At 38.1% G+C, this 16346-nt stretch overlaps 1 protein-coding gene and 1 pseudogene across 4 annotated transcripts in view; one reads left to right on the top strand and one right to left on the bottom strand.

Annotated features, from left to right (window-relative positions):
* DPP10 (dipeptidyl peptidase like 10) overlaps positions 1 to 16346 on the top strand; it is a 1237611-nt gene that overhangs the window by 888330 nt on the left and 332935 nt on the right. The window lies entirely within an intron of this gene.
* Positions 4691 to 8529, bottom strand: LOC106846455 (protein FosB pseudogene; annotated as a pseudogene).

Raw genomic sequence — 16346 nt, 5'->3', positions numbered from 1 at the left:
ATGGACACAAATCCAGAGGAAAATTTACTGAATGCAGTCTGTCTTTCTGAATGTACTTAGAGTAATTCCACCTTGCAACTATACTAAAAACTAACACCACAGACTTTTTTTTTTTCTTGAGGGGGTTTCATAATTGAGAGAAATGTAAGGGGAAAGAATTGAGCATTTTGGTCCACTGTTTGGTCCATCATCTATCAAAGAATGGTTGCCTTTAGCAGTTCTGTACCCCATGTGGCTTTAGTTTCATCTGAGAATCCAGGATTAGAAAACTAAGGATAGCACTTTCTGGACAAGAAGGGAGGGTTAAACAAGGATCCAGGCTATTGGTATGTATTGTGTACTATTTTACTTATTCATCCTTTTTCAGTTTGTCTTTTTTATTTTACATTCATGCTAATAAAGAATCTTTTTAAAGATTTAGCATTATGTTCTAACAAATCCTTTCTTTGATTTGGTTAGCCTAAGTCTAATCATGAGATATTCACCTGATTTTCATTAGTATCAATGACTTGTCTAATATTTTAATGTGAATTCATCAAGCTTAAAACAGTTTGAGCAGAGTTTTGTTGATGGTTTCAGCCTTCAAAGTAGAAGACATACAAGCGGTGGTAAATCCTCCTCTCCCAGATTTTTATCTCTTAATGTTAAAAATCTATGATCGAGAAGCATTTTGTCATTGTTCTATAAAGGAAATGGTCTTCAAACCTTAGACTTTGAAACTTTATGGCAGTATTTTAAACCTTTAAATAAAATATTTTTTTATTCACTGAAAATTTGAGTTCCTGTTATGAGAATAAGCAGTGATGTACTGAACAGACTGCCCTTGATCTAATTGAGCTTAGAATCTAGAAGGGAAGATGGACATTACATTTGTGATTCTAAATATGATACATACTATATGTGGAGAAGTGTAGGGTTTTATGAATGGTTATATCAAAATGACTTAAGTCAAGATGATGGTTCTCAAAATGTGTTTCCCAAACAAGTAGCATTAGGAATACCAAGAAATTTCTTAGAAGTGCAACTTCTAGGGCCCCCTCTAAGACCTATTGAGTCAAAAATATGGGGATGACACTTCGCAATCTGTGTTTTTAGCAAGGCCTCCACGTGATCTAGGTCAGTTCCTCAACTTGGGCACTGTTGAGATTTGAGGCAGATAATTCTTGGTTGTGGGGGCTTATCTTGTGAATTGTGGTCTGTTTAGCAGCATTCCTGGCCTCTAACCACTAGATGCTGGAAGCATCTCCTAGTTGTGTCAACCAAAAATGATGCCAGATATTGCCAAATATTCCCTAGGGACAAATTCTTGGTGCCAGTTCCTCCCTCCCCCCATCTCCTCCTCCACACACGCCAGTTAATGTTCAGACAACATGCTCTGCCTTTTTTCTTGTCACAGTATGTGGTAAAGTGCTCTGAAACAAGTAGAAAGCGACTCCACCATGTTTACTCAATATAGGAATCCTAAATGAATTCAATCTCAAGTCTAAACAGAATCTGAGTTCTGGTCACTTCAGTCTTTCCTTTTCTTCTTCTTCTTTCCTTTTTTTTCTCCTCACTTCCTGCCCACTCCCCCATCTGTGTTTTTCCTCTCCCTCTCTTTTTCAAAGTAAAGAGTGAATAAATACTTTCATAGATTAATCTTAATTTGAACTTAAATAGTAACTCATTCTGTTTATATTCTAAACTTAGCAATTTAATGAATCTCATGTAATTAAAATGGCATTTATTTTCACATAAATTAGACTGAGCCACCTGCTCTTTCCTGAGACCTTTGAAAATAATTATGAAAGTGAAGGATATAATTTTCATTTTGTCTTAGATTAATAATAAATCAAAATATTCTCATTGATGAATTCTGTTATGTAGAATCCTCTGTCAATCACAGTCTTCCCTGGGAATTCATTTCTTTCCAAGTCTTTCTTTGTAGTTACTCATTCATTATATTTCAAAAACTTTTCCTAAGCCCTAGTTATGGAGCAGGAAGATATTCCAGTTTCTTAGGTCTCTGAAACAAACTCCAAAGTATTTTAGTTTTCTCATTTTGAGGTCATAGGAGATCTCATTTGAGAACAGATTGCTAGGAGCCATGTAGATAAAAGTAGTTGCAGTTAAAAAGCAGAGATCACTGCTAATGGAACAGCAATGCATTCTGATAGGTTCATAAACATCCGTACACTTTCTAAAAGCCTTAGCTAGACCTGCACCCGTGGCATGTTTCCACAGGTTAGTTATGCTGGCAGGCCTTTACAGGATTCAATTCTCATTAACGTTTGGCTGATACTAACTGATAAGCGTCACTGATGGTCAAGGACATTTTATCTCCACTAACAACAGATTCTTGAGCAGTGTGGTAGTAATACAGTTGTATTCCAAAAGGTGATAGATACAATGATGATGGTGATGGTGACAATAAATAATATGCAGTTGGAACAAGCTTCAGACAGGTATATTTCAAAGAGAACAGGAGGTTGTACGATAGGGCTGGTATTGAAATAAACACAACATCACGTAGACTTCAGAGAGGAGATTTTAGTTATCATGTCATCTAGTTTTCGTTTTTGTTTTTGTTTTCATTTTTAAGAGCTTTTTACTGGTGAGAGTGTAGAACCGAGGGTGCTGGCCTGGTGCCAGCCAGCCCCAATCCTTTGGGGGTCAGGTGCAAAATACAGAAAGAGAATTGTAAATACAGCACTGGGTGGAGGGCTGGGGATTCAATAAATAACTAAATCCCTGTGGTCGGCAGGGGCAGGGCCTGCTCACAGTCTCACCCCAGCATCCAGAATTCTCAAAGATGCAGATTGTAAGCCTCAGGCTTACTCACAAAAATAAAATCTCATGTCCCCAGTGAACCCAGAGTTAGAAGACAGCTGGAGGATCAGGGACAGTCATAAAGGAGACAGATGGAAAATGGTCAGATAAAAACAGGCAGAGAAAAGACAGAGGGAGAGGGACACTCGGAAAGAGGCTGCCAGAAACAACCAGAGGGCCGAGACAATCAGAAAAGAGACAGCTAGAGACAGTCAGATAAAGACAGCCAGAGAAAAGACAGCCTGAGACAGCCTAACTCAAAGTTTCCAGAAGCAGTGTGTCAATTCCATTGCGTGATTTGAGGGCCAATGCGACCTAGGCCGAGGTTGCAGAAGCGCTCACACACTACTCGTGCACACACACCCATCCGTATATAATTTATTTATTTATACATAATAGATATAAGTGCCCTTGGGGCACCAGGAAAAGAATAGACAGCTGCAGGAGGGATCTGGGTTCAGAGTCCCACGTGTGATCCGGCAGGTGGAATGTTGTTTTCCATGGAGCAAGGAGGGCAGCGTGATCCATTCCCTGAGGTTAAAAAATATCAGTTTGCTTCATGATAAAATTCTCGTGAGGTGAAGCGCAGGGAAAGGTGGCATAGGAGAGTGAAAACCAAGATTTGGGGCTGGGGAAGGTGGGGGAGAGGAAGCTGGGAGGGTGGGAGCCAAGCCCCTTCGCGTTTGCCAGTCCAAATATATTGGGGAGTGGGCCTCAGCCCTTAAATCTTCTCCAGAAGAATGTCGAGCCTCTTGGCAACCTCCTCTTGCTCTTTTTCTAGAGAGGATATGGGAGTGTCAAGGGGAGGGAGAAGTTAGCCTTCTAGGCTGGAGAAAGGTGACAGGCCTTGAAAGAAAAAGCCCAGGGCTTGGGGCCAGGAAGTCTGAGGAAAAAGTCCACACAGACAGATAATGGTCACCCCTCTCTCCACCGTCACCCCCGTGAGTCTAACTCACTGGTGAGGGGAGAAAGGAGGCAGTGGAGGGAGGAGAGACAAGGGAAAAGCTTTGGGGAGTGAGGGGCACAATCCTTCTGGAAGAGTTCTGTCCCACCAACCTCCACCCCACACTCCACCAGCTCATTTCACAGTGTAAAACACTCTAGCAGGACAGACATCACAGGGCCCCTGCTGCCTGGATCAGAGAGGCTCAACAAGGATGTCCAAGAAAGGAGGCTGAAGGAGGGGCAGGGAGGCCTGCAATAATCTGTAATCACAAAAAGGGGCTGGAAGCTGAATTTGGAGGAAGTGAGAAATTCAAATCACAGCCATTTAGACGGTGAAGGCGAGGTTTCTATTTCAAAATAAATCTGAGTTGGCAGACAGAGATTATCATAGGAGAATCAACTTCCCTCTAAAGGGGTGCTCAGTTCAAATGAGGATCTAACCACATGGAAATGCTGGATAAATATGCTGAGGTCAGAGGAGCCGGGAGAATTAGCCTAGTCACTCACCGAAAGGGTGGGTATGGGAAACATTGTGAGGGGTGTGTGGCATTTCCTTTTTGGGCCTCTAAAGAGAGGACTCCAGCCCACCCCACATCCTGTCCCTACTACCCCTTTTCCTCCAGCCTAAAGGTGGGCATCATCCCCACCCAGCTTTCCCCAGAGGCTGGTTGAGGTGAGAAGTCCAACAGTCAGCTAGAGGTGTCCATTCCCCACCCCTTGCCAGCCCCTAAAGTCACCAGCTCTCTGGCCTCTCCCAGCCACAGAAACCAGAGAGGGCACAAAACACAAGGAGGTCCTCCTGTCCAATGGCAGTGGTGGCAGAGGGTCAGACAAGAGAGCCGGGGAGGACACATGTAGTCTTTATCTCTTGCTCTCTCTCCTCTGCCTCGTCTTCCAAATCTCTCTCTCTTGTGTGTTTGTTTTGTGTCTAAGGGGTTCACAGAACAAGAAGGGAGGGTGAATTCAGGGGGTCAGAAGGCTGGTCACTATGGCTGTGTTGAGCTTCCCTAAATGCCGAAACCTCCACCTCCAGGCAGGTGAGGACAAATGCGGAAGTGTACGAGGGGTTAACAAAGACTAAGGGGTTGCTGAGGACTTGAACTTCACTGTGTGTAAAGATTGAAGCTATCAAGTTTTGAGGGTGCATCTTGGCTGCTCTGGAAGGGCAGAGATGGTGGGATGGGGGATGGGAAGGAAGCAGCAGCCAACTGAATCCATCTTCTTCAGTGGATGCCGCCCCCATAAATCTCTTACTTTCATCAGTGGGCCTGGCCGGGGCCCCTCTTTGTGGGGGATCCTGCAGCCCGGTTTGTGAGCCCCCAGCACAAACTCCAGACGCTCCTTCTCCTTTGGAGCTTGTGGTCTCAGACTCCAGCTCTGCCTTTTCTTCCTCCATCTGATCTGTCTCTGCCTGGAGTCAGCAGTCGGCTCCCTCTGATGGTTCCTACACTTTGTTTCCAGTTTGTGTCTGTCTGGGGAAGCTTCATTCCTTCTTCTCCTCCTGAGTAAGGGTCTCCTCTCAGGGTCTCCTAGGCAGGACTTGGCTGGGCTGCAGGCCCAGGTCCACTGGTGTGTTTCAAAGAGAGCAGAGGGTTGTAAGATGTGGCTGATATTGGAATAGAAATAAGGCCATCTAGATTTTGGACAGAAGAGGATAATCCACACTGAGGTGTTCCTCTCAGTGTGAGAAGCACTGAGAACAGGGCTGCCTCATGGTTAATCAAATGATTGGCTTCTGGGAAGGCCAGAGGTGACCTCCTGGAATATGCACAGGACAAGAAGTGGCAGACTTGAAGGCTTCCATTCTGGGGAAGAAGTAGGCTCTTTGCAAAGTGAAGATGTCCCTTAGAGGCTGGTGGGGTAAGGAAAGAAAGAAGCAGCTGAAAAGAATAAGGCCCTGTTTGACCAAAATGCTATCAAAGAACAAGACAGTGCCTGATAAAAGCAAGCCAATGACAACAACAAAGCAAGAACAACAAAAGTAGACCTGTGTTAAAGAAACTTTACAACTCTACTTCAGCACAGCAGGGATAGCATGTCCCTTTGAAGTGAGAAGCCAGTGGAGCCAACCCCCCGTCCCATCCCTCAAGTGTGGTCTGCTATTGCTGGAGCAAAACTAATTCAAGACAGAATCCTGATTGTAAAGAAAATGCAACCCGACATTCAGAGAACTTACTGAGTGAAGAAAAGTATCACCTGCTGTTGCTGGACAAGGAAACTTCAAGATATGGAATCCTTATCATGAAAAAGGAACCCAATATTCGCAAACATTACTACATGTAGAAAAGGTACTCAAGAAATATTTATTGAATGAATTCTTCAATTTTTATATCAACTCAGAAGTGTTTTGAAAATGCATGGATAAATTTAAAAATGCTGACTGTTTCACTCAAGGCTCTATTGAGCTGAAAGGTCCACAGACATGCCCTCTCAGACCACACTTTCAGAAATAGCTCTCCCCGTCGCTCTTTTCATAGCAACTATCACTATCTGAGGTTTTAATATAATTTTTATTAGTTTATTTTCTGTCTCTTCCAGTAGAATAATAGCACCATGTGTCAGCAAATTCATTTGTTTTAGTTTCTCTCTCATGCCTAGAGTGGTGCTGGCCACACAGAAGGCACTCCATAAACATTTGTTGAATGAATAAAAGACTGAATGAATCCATTAAATATTTTTTAAGGGATTTCTGTATAAAAGGAAAATGAAATGATGGAGTTTTGAGCAAATTAAATAATATATTTGAGATGGGGCTAATGCCTCTGCTTTCTTCAGTTGACTTGTAAATGTACCATGAAGTTTTTTTTCATACTATAATTGTAACAGGAGAAAAATATTTCTAAATGAGTCAGCTAGTACATTTGGGAAAACATTTGGTGCAAGATGTACCGGGAGAGAGCCATGGGATTAGGCCAATAGACCATTCATTTTACTGTTGGAAATTTTAATAAAACAGGAAGATTGTTGATGTTGCTTCCTATTAGGAAGAATTATCAGAGCAACATACGCTGAGAGGACAAACAAGAATTAGGAGTGTAAATAAAGTCTAGTTGATCTGAGTGGTTGAAGTAATTCTATTAACTAGGAAAAGGAAAACAGTGCTCTGGTCTGAGCATTCACTGTACTTTTAACATTGATGCTGAACCTGGCACTTCACAGTATGGGACATGAACCGAGAATGGTTTATCTTCATTTTCTCTCTTGATTAGGGCCAGTTGAATGTTATCCCTACATGTGTCTGGCATATGAATGTGTAAAACAGTAAGGTGTTAGTGACTTCTGGACATCAGATTTGGGGTCCTGTGATGCACACATCCCAGCTCTTGTCCAAAATGTTGGAATCAGAATCAAGAGGCTGCATCCTTTGGAAGGTAAAGAGAGACTTTGATGTCCTCTTTACATTAAGCTCCATACGAAGCTAGCAGAGATTGAAAAGTATTCCTGCACTACTGCAAAGGTGTAAGTCACAGGCCCTCCATCAGACTCTCAGCACGTATGTAATAGGAATTCATGAGTGTCGATAGTGAGGCAGTCATAGAAATTACATGAAAATTAGGCTATTGTATAGTCAAGAAGTATGTATGGTAAAAATTGTGATTAATTTCAGGGCATTTTGGGTCTGGAATCATCCTTTCATTATCCAGGAACAAATAAAATAAAAGCCGGAGAAGTGAATTTATTTTTTCTGAAGCCCAGGGATTATTCATTAGCAGAATAAAGGCATAAATTGAGGCCTCTTGAATCTTAATTCTCTGATACTTTCAAATATGTGACACTTAGACTACAGAAAATTATCTAGAATCTGGTTAAATAAAGCCCTCAAGGTTTTTTCTTTTAAATGTAAAACTTCGATGTGAAAAAAAAAATACAAAACAAGAAACATTAAAATATAAGATACAAAAGTAAAAGGCAATACTTAAGATAATAATAAAAAGGCACACTTTAGGCACTGGCCCTGTGCCTGAGTGGTTAAGTTTGCTCATTCCATTTCAGCAGCCCAGGGTTTCACCGGTTTGGATCCTGGGCATGGACCTAGCACTGCTCATCAAGCCATACTGAAGTGACATCCCACGGAGCAGAGTCAGAAAGGCCTACAACTATGTACTGGGGGGCTTTGGGGAGAAGAAGGGGAAAAAAAAAGATTGGCAACAGATGTTAGCTCAGGTGACCATCTTTAAAAAAAAAAATATAGCAAACTTTAACAGTAAGACTCCAAGGCAAGGATATAGTCAACACTACCCTTCCATTTTTTTCCACCACCATGTTATGGGGATCACTAAGGCAGGCAAACAGGAGATAAAATATGACATACACTTGTTCTTCTTCATAGCCCTGAATATTTGCTTTGTGTTTAATGTATATCTTTTAGCCGGGAGAGGCTGCCAAACCATTTACTGACTCTCTGGTCAGGCAATTGTGCTGAGTTCTGTAGACACAGTCCTTTCCAAGTTATCTACCTCTATCTGTCTGTCTTTCTTAACCATACATCTCTGCACATTTTTTGAAGATTTTATTTGTTGTAATACTTAAAATGGGAGACAATAAAAATATGAACATAGAATTCTTTAGTTTATAAAATTTTATTTACTATCAAATTACACACTATAAGGACTACTGTTCTTATGGTCATCTTACTCATGAAGAATCTGAGGCTTGTAAATTGTGATTTGACACAAATGACAAACCTACTGGATGACAAAGCACAGGACAGGGCTGTCTGACTCGGGAGCCATTGGTCTTCCTACTGTATTGCTTGCAGCATCTATTCACAGGCATTGTCGTTGTTTCAAAAAACCTATCATCTGTTTCAATGGAATTATCACTTGAAAATGCTCATTAAAAAGTGGCAATATAATAAACTTTTCAATTATTGAGGATGAATAATGAGAACTAACTGGGAAAGGCTAAAAAGATATAGAGTTTAGATATATATGATTTATTCTTTAATAAACTTCTAACGAAGAAGGTTTTATTTGAATAAGACTTCCAAGATTTCCCTAAATGTTGTTAAGCATCCTCAAAGATTTCATCAGTACGTCAAACTCTTCAGAGGCATCTTGCCGCTTGTCCTCGAGCTCTTTTAGGTGGTGAAATATTTGGAGGTGTGTTGACAAAATTAAAATTCCCATTTACTATTCTCATTACATTATATTTGAGAGAAATTACTTAAAAATGTTGTCAGTGGAAGACAGCTGAAAATCAAGAAAGCACCATTAGCCTCTTAGATTTAGGTACTCTGAAGATTATTTCTTTTAAGAAGTATTTTATTCATCTTCAGTAAATAGTATTTGCTTTGTATACTGGTTAGTTTTAAATATTTTTTATTTAAGAAGGAACAATGATGTATTAAATACTTTAAAATGATAAAAATCCATATATAGTACAAAGCTAAACATTATACATTTTCTATACAGAGAATTTAGGATAAATCTATCATTTTTGAAGGAACAAAGTATTAATTGCATAGGGGTGTGTGTGTGTGTGTGTGTGTGTGTGGTGGACATTCATTAAATCCCAGGAAGGTTGAACCAGAAGTGACATTAGAGTCTATCCTGTTTACCTAGACCAATTTAAGGGTTAATGAATGGGAACCAGGGGAGCCAACGTCAATGATTTAAGATCCTCCACTTTGTTAGTAGCAGATACAGATCTTCTCATTCAGTTCTCTTCTCTCATTACTCTGCCTGCTCTTTCGTTTTATTTATATTAATTTGCACTCATTTTGAACTGATATGCTTATCAGGCTTCTGTTGTCCTTCTACCCTTGATCTTGTAGGGGTTATTATATGGGCACACCTGCCTTGACCAAGGGCAGGAAATTTCATTTAGTTGTAACGTTGATTCATGGTGACTCTCAACGACTACCCACAAATGCTGGAGCATGCTCAAAAAGCTGGGCATTCAGTTTAAACAAGTTGTCTAAATAGGACCTGTGCTCCACACCTTCTAAACTGTAAGGTTTTCTTTTCTACCCTGATGTAAGTCAAGGCCTATTGAACCTGGTTCACTATGAGTAGGACTATCTGTGTAATTGCCTCCTGGGTGTAAGTACTCAGGGTAATGATGACACACAAGATGACTGGACTCTTCCATTTTCTCAGACATGGAAATAGGTTGCGATTCCACCTGCAAAGTTTCTGTGCATGCCTCTATTCTTCCCCAGCATTTCTGTCTTTCTAACTTTTTTGCAGACATGCATTATTCCCGTAGAGACTTTTCTTGATTTTTTTACAAACTTCTCTAAATGTTTCACTTTTGCAAACTTTTGTACCAAAAACTCTAAATGTTTTGATGATTTAACATCAAAAATAAAGAATAATAAAAATAAAATAATAAAAAGGAAATCCTGCCATTGGCAACAACATGGTTGGACCTCAACAGCATTATTCTAAGTGAAATAAGTCAGACAGAGAAAGAGAAATGCCATACAATCTCACTTACATGTGCAGTCTTAAAAAAAAAGTCGAACTCATTGATAGAACAGATCAGTGGTTGCCAGAGGCAGGAGGTGTGGGGTGAGCAAACTGGGTGATGGTAGTCAAAAGGTACAAACTTCCAGTTATAAAAGAAATAAGTCCTAGGGTGACTATAGCTAATAATGGTGTCTGTAGTAATGATACTGTACTGTATATTTGAAAGTTGCTAATTGAAAGTTGCTAATAGAGTATATCTTAAAAGTTCTTATCACAAGAAAAAATATTTGTAGCTGTATAGTGGTGGACGTTAACCAGACTTATTGTGGTGATCATTTCACAATACATACATATATTGAATCATTGTTGTACACCTGAAATTAACATAATGCCATATGTCAATTATATATCAATAAAAATATTAAATATAGGTCAATGCTATTATAAATCCTTCAAATATACTTCTGGCTGCATAAAATTATGCAAAGGAGGGTAAAGTATTATAGTGCTATGGAATTTTTAAGAGAGATTTCTAAACACATAAATCAGAGAAAAAAATAATTACAAAAGACCTAGGAATACAGTTAACAAAAGAAGCACAAAATTTGTGCTTGAAAACTAAAAACTATTGCTGAGACAAATTAAAGATTCAATGCCATTCCTATCAAATTCCAGCTGGCCTTTTTTTGGAGGCACAAATTGACAAGCTGCTCCTAAAATTTATATGAAAATTCAAAGGACCTAAAATAACCAAGATGATTTTGAAAATGAAGAAAGAAATTAGAAGAGTTGCCCTACCTGATTATAAAACTTTATAAAGCAAGAATAATTAAGAGAGTGTGGTGCCAGCATAACAATAGGCATATAAATCAGTGGAACACAATTGCAAGTCAAGAAATAGGTCTTAAGATTCATGGTCAGTTGATTTACAAAACCAAGGCGGCAAGGCAATTCAATGGGAGAAAGGATGGTATTTTCAAGAAGTGGTGATAAGACTATTGTATATCCACTTGCAAAATCTGAATTTGGACCCTTATCTCACAAGATAAAAAAAAATGAGAATGAATCATATACAAGACCTAAATGTTAGAGCCAACCCTACAAAACTTTTAGAGGAAGGCCTATAAGAGAATCTTTGTTATCTTGGTTTAGACAAAAGTTCTTAAATATCGCACCAAAAGCTTGATCCCTAAAAGAGAAAATTGATAAACTTGACTGAACACTGCTAAGAGAATGAAAAGATAAATCATAGACAGGAAGAAAATATTGCCAAGCTTTTATTTTATGAAGACTATGTTTAGAATATATTTGAAAAGTCAATATTAAGAAAACACACAACATAATTTAAGAAAGGGGGAAGAGATTCTAATAGATATTTCCCCAAAGAAGACATATGAATGGATAATAAGCAAATGGAAAGGTGCTCAACATTATTATTCTTTAAGGAAATGCAAATTGAAACCACAATGTGATACCACTAGGTACCTACAAGAATGGGTATAATCAAAAAGACATTACCAACTATTGGCAAAGATGTGGAGAGACTAGAGCCTTCTTACAATGCTCGTGGGAAAATAGAATAGTGCAACACTTTGGGAGACAATTTGACAGTTTCTTTAAAAGTTAGCTATATGCTAATCAGATGACCAAGCAATTCCAAAACTGGGTATATGGCCAAGCACAATGACACATTGTACAGGAATGCTCATAAGGGCATTTTTTGTATAGCCAACCACCGGAAACAGTCTAAAAGTTTATCAACTGGTGAATGGATAAACAAAACATATAAATCTGTGCAGTATATATAGCTAGACGGTCTTCTTAGACTAAATAAAAATCAAAAGATAGACATATTTAGAAAGTTTCATCTTGTTGAATGAAACCTTCAACCACTCCCTACATTCTTATCTCAACTCTTAAAAGGAAGGAAAGTGAAGGGGAAACTATAGGAGAAGAGATTTTATTCAACTAATTATTTTTACCTGGTACATTTTGGGTTCAGTAAAAGTCAATATCTGATCAGTTGTGTGTGTGTGTAAATATCAGATATATATATGTGTAAATATAGATATATATAGTCTTGTATAACAAGAATAAATATTCAATGTGGCAATTTTGAAGAACTATCATGAAAAATACTATATCAGTGCTTACTAGCTTTTACTCACCTGGTTAAAAGTACTTCTAATATTTACTTTAAAGATGCTTAACTGATATGTTTAAAATTGATTATGAGTTAATCAGAAGACTCAATCAGTATCTAATGTCATCCTACCTATCTCTCTAGTTAAATTAGAAATTTTGTACATTTGGTGATTAGTAGAGCAAAATAATGCATTTCAACTTAATGATCACTTGACACCTACTGACTCATGGAGCAGTCCACGTTTTTTCTGAACTTTAGCCTTACCCTGGATTTCCTCACAGCAGTGTATTCACTCCAGAACTTAGATTATGTACATTTCTTTCTTGATAATGTTGCTACGGATTTAACTTCTCTCTCGTTAATTTCAATGTCTACATTTTAAAACGACATAAGTAAATGTCATTTTAAGCTCTTGATGCTGTGATTTATTTAGGCTTATTTTCTTTTGTCATGAAGAGTGGAAATTGAGATGTCCTCAAATGGACAAACCATGATCAAACGCTATTGACTGTGTGTGTGCATAATTGAGCTCTCTGATGATTAACTTTGAGAGTAGCTGGGATATTGAGACTTTCGGAATTATCAGGTATATTAAAATAAACTACGATATACAGGACCAGTAACAAGAAAAATAACTTTTTTTTTTCCTGCTTTATCTCCCCAAATCCCCCCGTACACAGTTGTATATCTTAGTTGCAGGTCCTTCTAGTTGTGAAAAATAACTTGCTAAAATGAAAGGAACAAGACAAGATGTATTTGTAATGTTCATATCCTCTGTACGTATGTTGCCTGTTTACATATATCACTTGTTCACCTCTTTTTTTGAATATATAGTATGAATACTCTGATAATGTTAAACATAAAATGTACAAACAACACATGCTTGGTTTAGATTTCACTGGATTTTCTTCTAATCACAAGGAATATTAATGTAATTAAGACTTAGCCCTTTCCTTTTTGCCTAAATTCTAATAGCAGAGGCTAAGAGACAATCTCAGTGACCTGGTGTATGCTATGGTAGAGGCAATGTATGCAGTTGACAACTGCCACTGCAACAGCTAGCATTGATTAGCACCTGTGGAAACTCATTGGAAGTCACACTGATGATTTGGCGGACATATGCAGTCAATTGTCAAAGTCTGGGATAAATCTGTTCTCATTTTTCAAGTTTGATTTTCAAGTTTTCTAACAACATGAGAGGCAGTTTCCATGATTCCATTATCATGTCTATAATTGATCCTTTTATTCTTCCATGCAGGCAGTGTTAGCATTATGAAACATAAAATGTGCAATGAACTCAATTTTCCTGGAGTGCCTACCAGCCCTCCCCTTAACTGAGTGCTCTGTAAGATGAAAAAGGCAACTGGAGGAGAGATGAGCCTTGAAATGCCATGGAAAGAGATCGACAAAGATCGAAATTTTGGAGATCAAAAATTGAATGCAATATGAATCCAAATTAGTATGTCTATTTCCAAATAAAGTTTTCCCGACTTCCAAAAATTGAGTAATTGAGATTATTTTTGAACTTCTGAGATTTAATTTTAGCCCTACAACTAAAGTTAAAAGAAAAAAATTGGAAAGGATGACCGTGTCATCAGGCCACCCTGAGGTATTATTACTCGCAAGGCTTACATAAGGAAACGTGTCTATTGAACACCTTTGTTCATATATATTGAATGTCACTATGCTAGATGATGGGGGTATAAAGCCAAATAGGATGTAGAATTTGTCCTCAAGGATGGAACACTATATTTAATTTTTTTTCTTTTTTCTCAGCGTATAGCAATAAATGTAGTAATTTTCCTTTTTGGAATTATTAACCGTAGAATTCATTTGAATATTCAGTGGTGATGTAAGTTTCAAATTTTAGCTTTATAAGTACTTTCTAGTGACTGATATAATAGATTTCAGAGGCCCATTAACTCTACCTGGTGTCCACATAAGTAATCACACACTCTGTTGTATGAATGGATTACATTTTTCATAACGACCTGAAAATATAAATCCTTTCTTTCTCTCCCTGTTAGTTATTCTCTTCTGGCACATAAATGGAAGAGATGTAATGAAATACCAGGAGTTTTATCTATTTGAACTCAAGTAATATCTCCCAAGGTGACATTCCCTGGCTAAAAAGGCAGTCTTCTTGATTTTGTGTTTTAAAACACATTATTTAGATGTAGATTTACAGAGTGCTTTTCTTGCAGGAATTTGAAAATGCTTAACAAAGTTAATCATTTCTCTTTACAAATATAGTCAGGCTTCTGAAATTCTCTGATTAGCTGTTTTTTCTTGGCCAGTTGCCTGTGCATGTCTCTAGAAAACTTGCATCATCTTGACAAGGTAGCTGCTATCTAGTTGTGACTGTACTGTTTGATTCTGGGTCTCTCTCATGCCGCTCTCCCAGAATCCTGGGAAATGTCAGACAAAGGTCATTGCAGGGTTGCAATGAACGTAAATTTGACTCATCCACTGCTAGGCTTGTGAATGGGAAGAGAAAGGAGTTGGTGCGCATGGTGAACAACTGGAGTGCTGTAAAATGAAGCTGGTCAGGAGATATTGACTGGCCTAACCAAAGTCTGCTTATACATGAGGTGATTCCATATGAGAGCAGGAACCTTTCACATCACGAGTTAGGAGTGGCCATTTCAGATTAAATTTCAGAGAAATGGAGGATTGCCTGTAGAGTGCATTTTGAATACATATCCCAAAAGAAAGATGAAATTAAATGCAATAGAGATGTATTCACGAATGCAAAATTCATTATTTAACCAATTTTTATTGATTAGCTCCTCTGTGCCTTTTATGTCGAGGATAAAAAAGTGAATAAAATAAGTGTGTCCTTATATCTTGTCATCTTAAAAGCCCCAAATGCTCTCAAACAGAGTAGTATTTTTTTCTTTGTTTTTTTTTCTTTTTCAGTAAAACTTAAAACCTAGTGACTAAAAGGGAACTTCTTGGAGTAGTTGAGATGTCCCATATCTGATTGTAATGGTGGTTACATGTCTACCTATGTTTGTCAAAACTTATTCATCTATACTGTTAAAATGGGTGAATTTTATTATATATAATTTATACCTAAAGAAAGCTGATTTTAAAAATAGTGGCCCGTCTTTCTCTGACATACAATTCTGTGTATTATGTATTTCAACTGGAAGTATTATTATAAAGAAATTTCCAATGTTTATTTACACACTAAGAAATTATGTCTCCTTTGCTCTGATGCTCTGATTGTGGAATAATTATTGATTATAGTCGATTCTAATCTTCTTCTCTCCCTTTCTCCCTTCTTCCCTCTCTTCTTCTTTCTCTATTTCAACCACATAAGCAATAGGCATTCTTGAATGCCCTTTCTTATAGGCCTCTCTGACCCCATGGTAATTTGAAATTTCTTTTATTCAGTTACATCTTTCAGAAATCGTACATTTTGAGAATTTAACACCTTGCTTTACTTTACTGATTTTCCACTAAAGAATTTAGACTTTACCCATAGGCTCCTCAAACTCAACATGTTCAAAGTTGAACTCACTATTGTTCCTAACTAACTCTACTGTTTTCCAAACTGTGCTGAAGGATACCATCACCTGCCAATCATGAAGAATTCCTCCATGACTCCCTTTTTCTAATCCCTTACATCCAAGTGGCATCCAATTTCAATCAGTTCTACCTCCTTATGACTCGTTCTTGGACTACTTCCCTTGCAGTCATCCTTTTTCTTTCACCTTAATTCAGACTCCACTCATCTTTTGCCTAGATTACTGCTTCTTCTAGGTATTCTCCTTAGATTCTTACCTTCCTCTAATCCATGCACCTTGGGGCAGGAACATGATCATTATAACATCAAAATGGTTATTTTAGTTCCTAGCTTAATCTTCTAATGACTTATTATTGCCTATTAGATTAGAATCCAAATCCCTCGGTATGACACACAAGGTCTTTCATGATATGGAGTCTGTCCATATCATCAACAATTACAGAACTTGACAGTATTTAATAGTTTAGTCCCTGTTATGGACTGAATGTTTGTGTTTCTCACA

The sequence above is a fragment of the Equus asinus genome, chromosome 4, assembly GCF_041296235.1.
Source record: "Equus asinus isolate D_3611 breed Donkey chromosome 4, EquAss-T2T_v2, whole genome shotgun sequence".
In the NCBI taxonomy this organism is placed as follows: Eukaryota; Metazoa; Chordata; class Mammalia; order Perissodactyla; family Equidae; genus Equus; species Equus asinus.
Note: the sequence above shows the minus strand (reverse complement) of the source record. Positions and strands in the feature narration are given on the sequence as shown.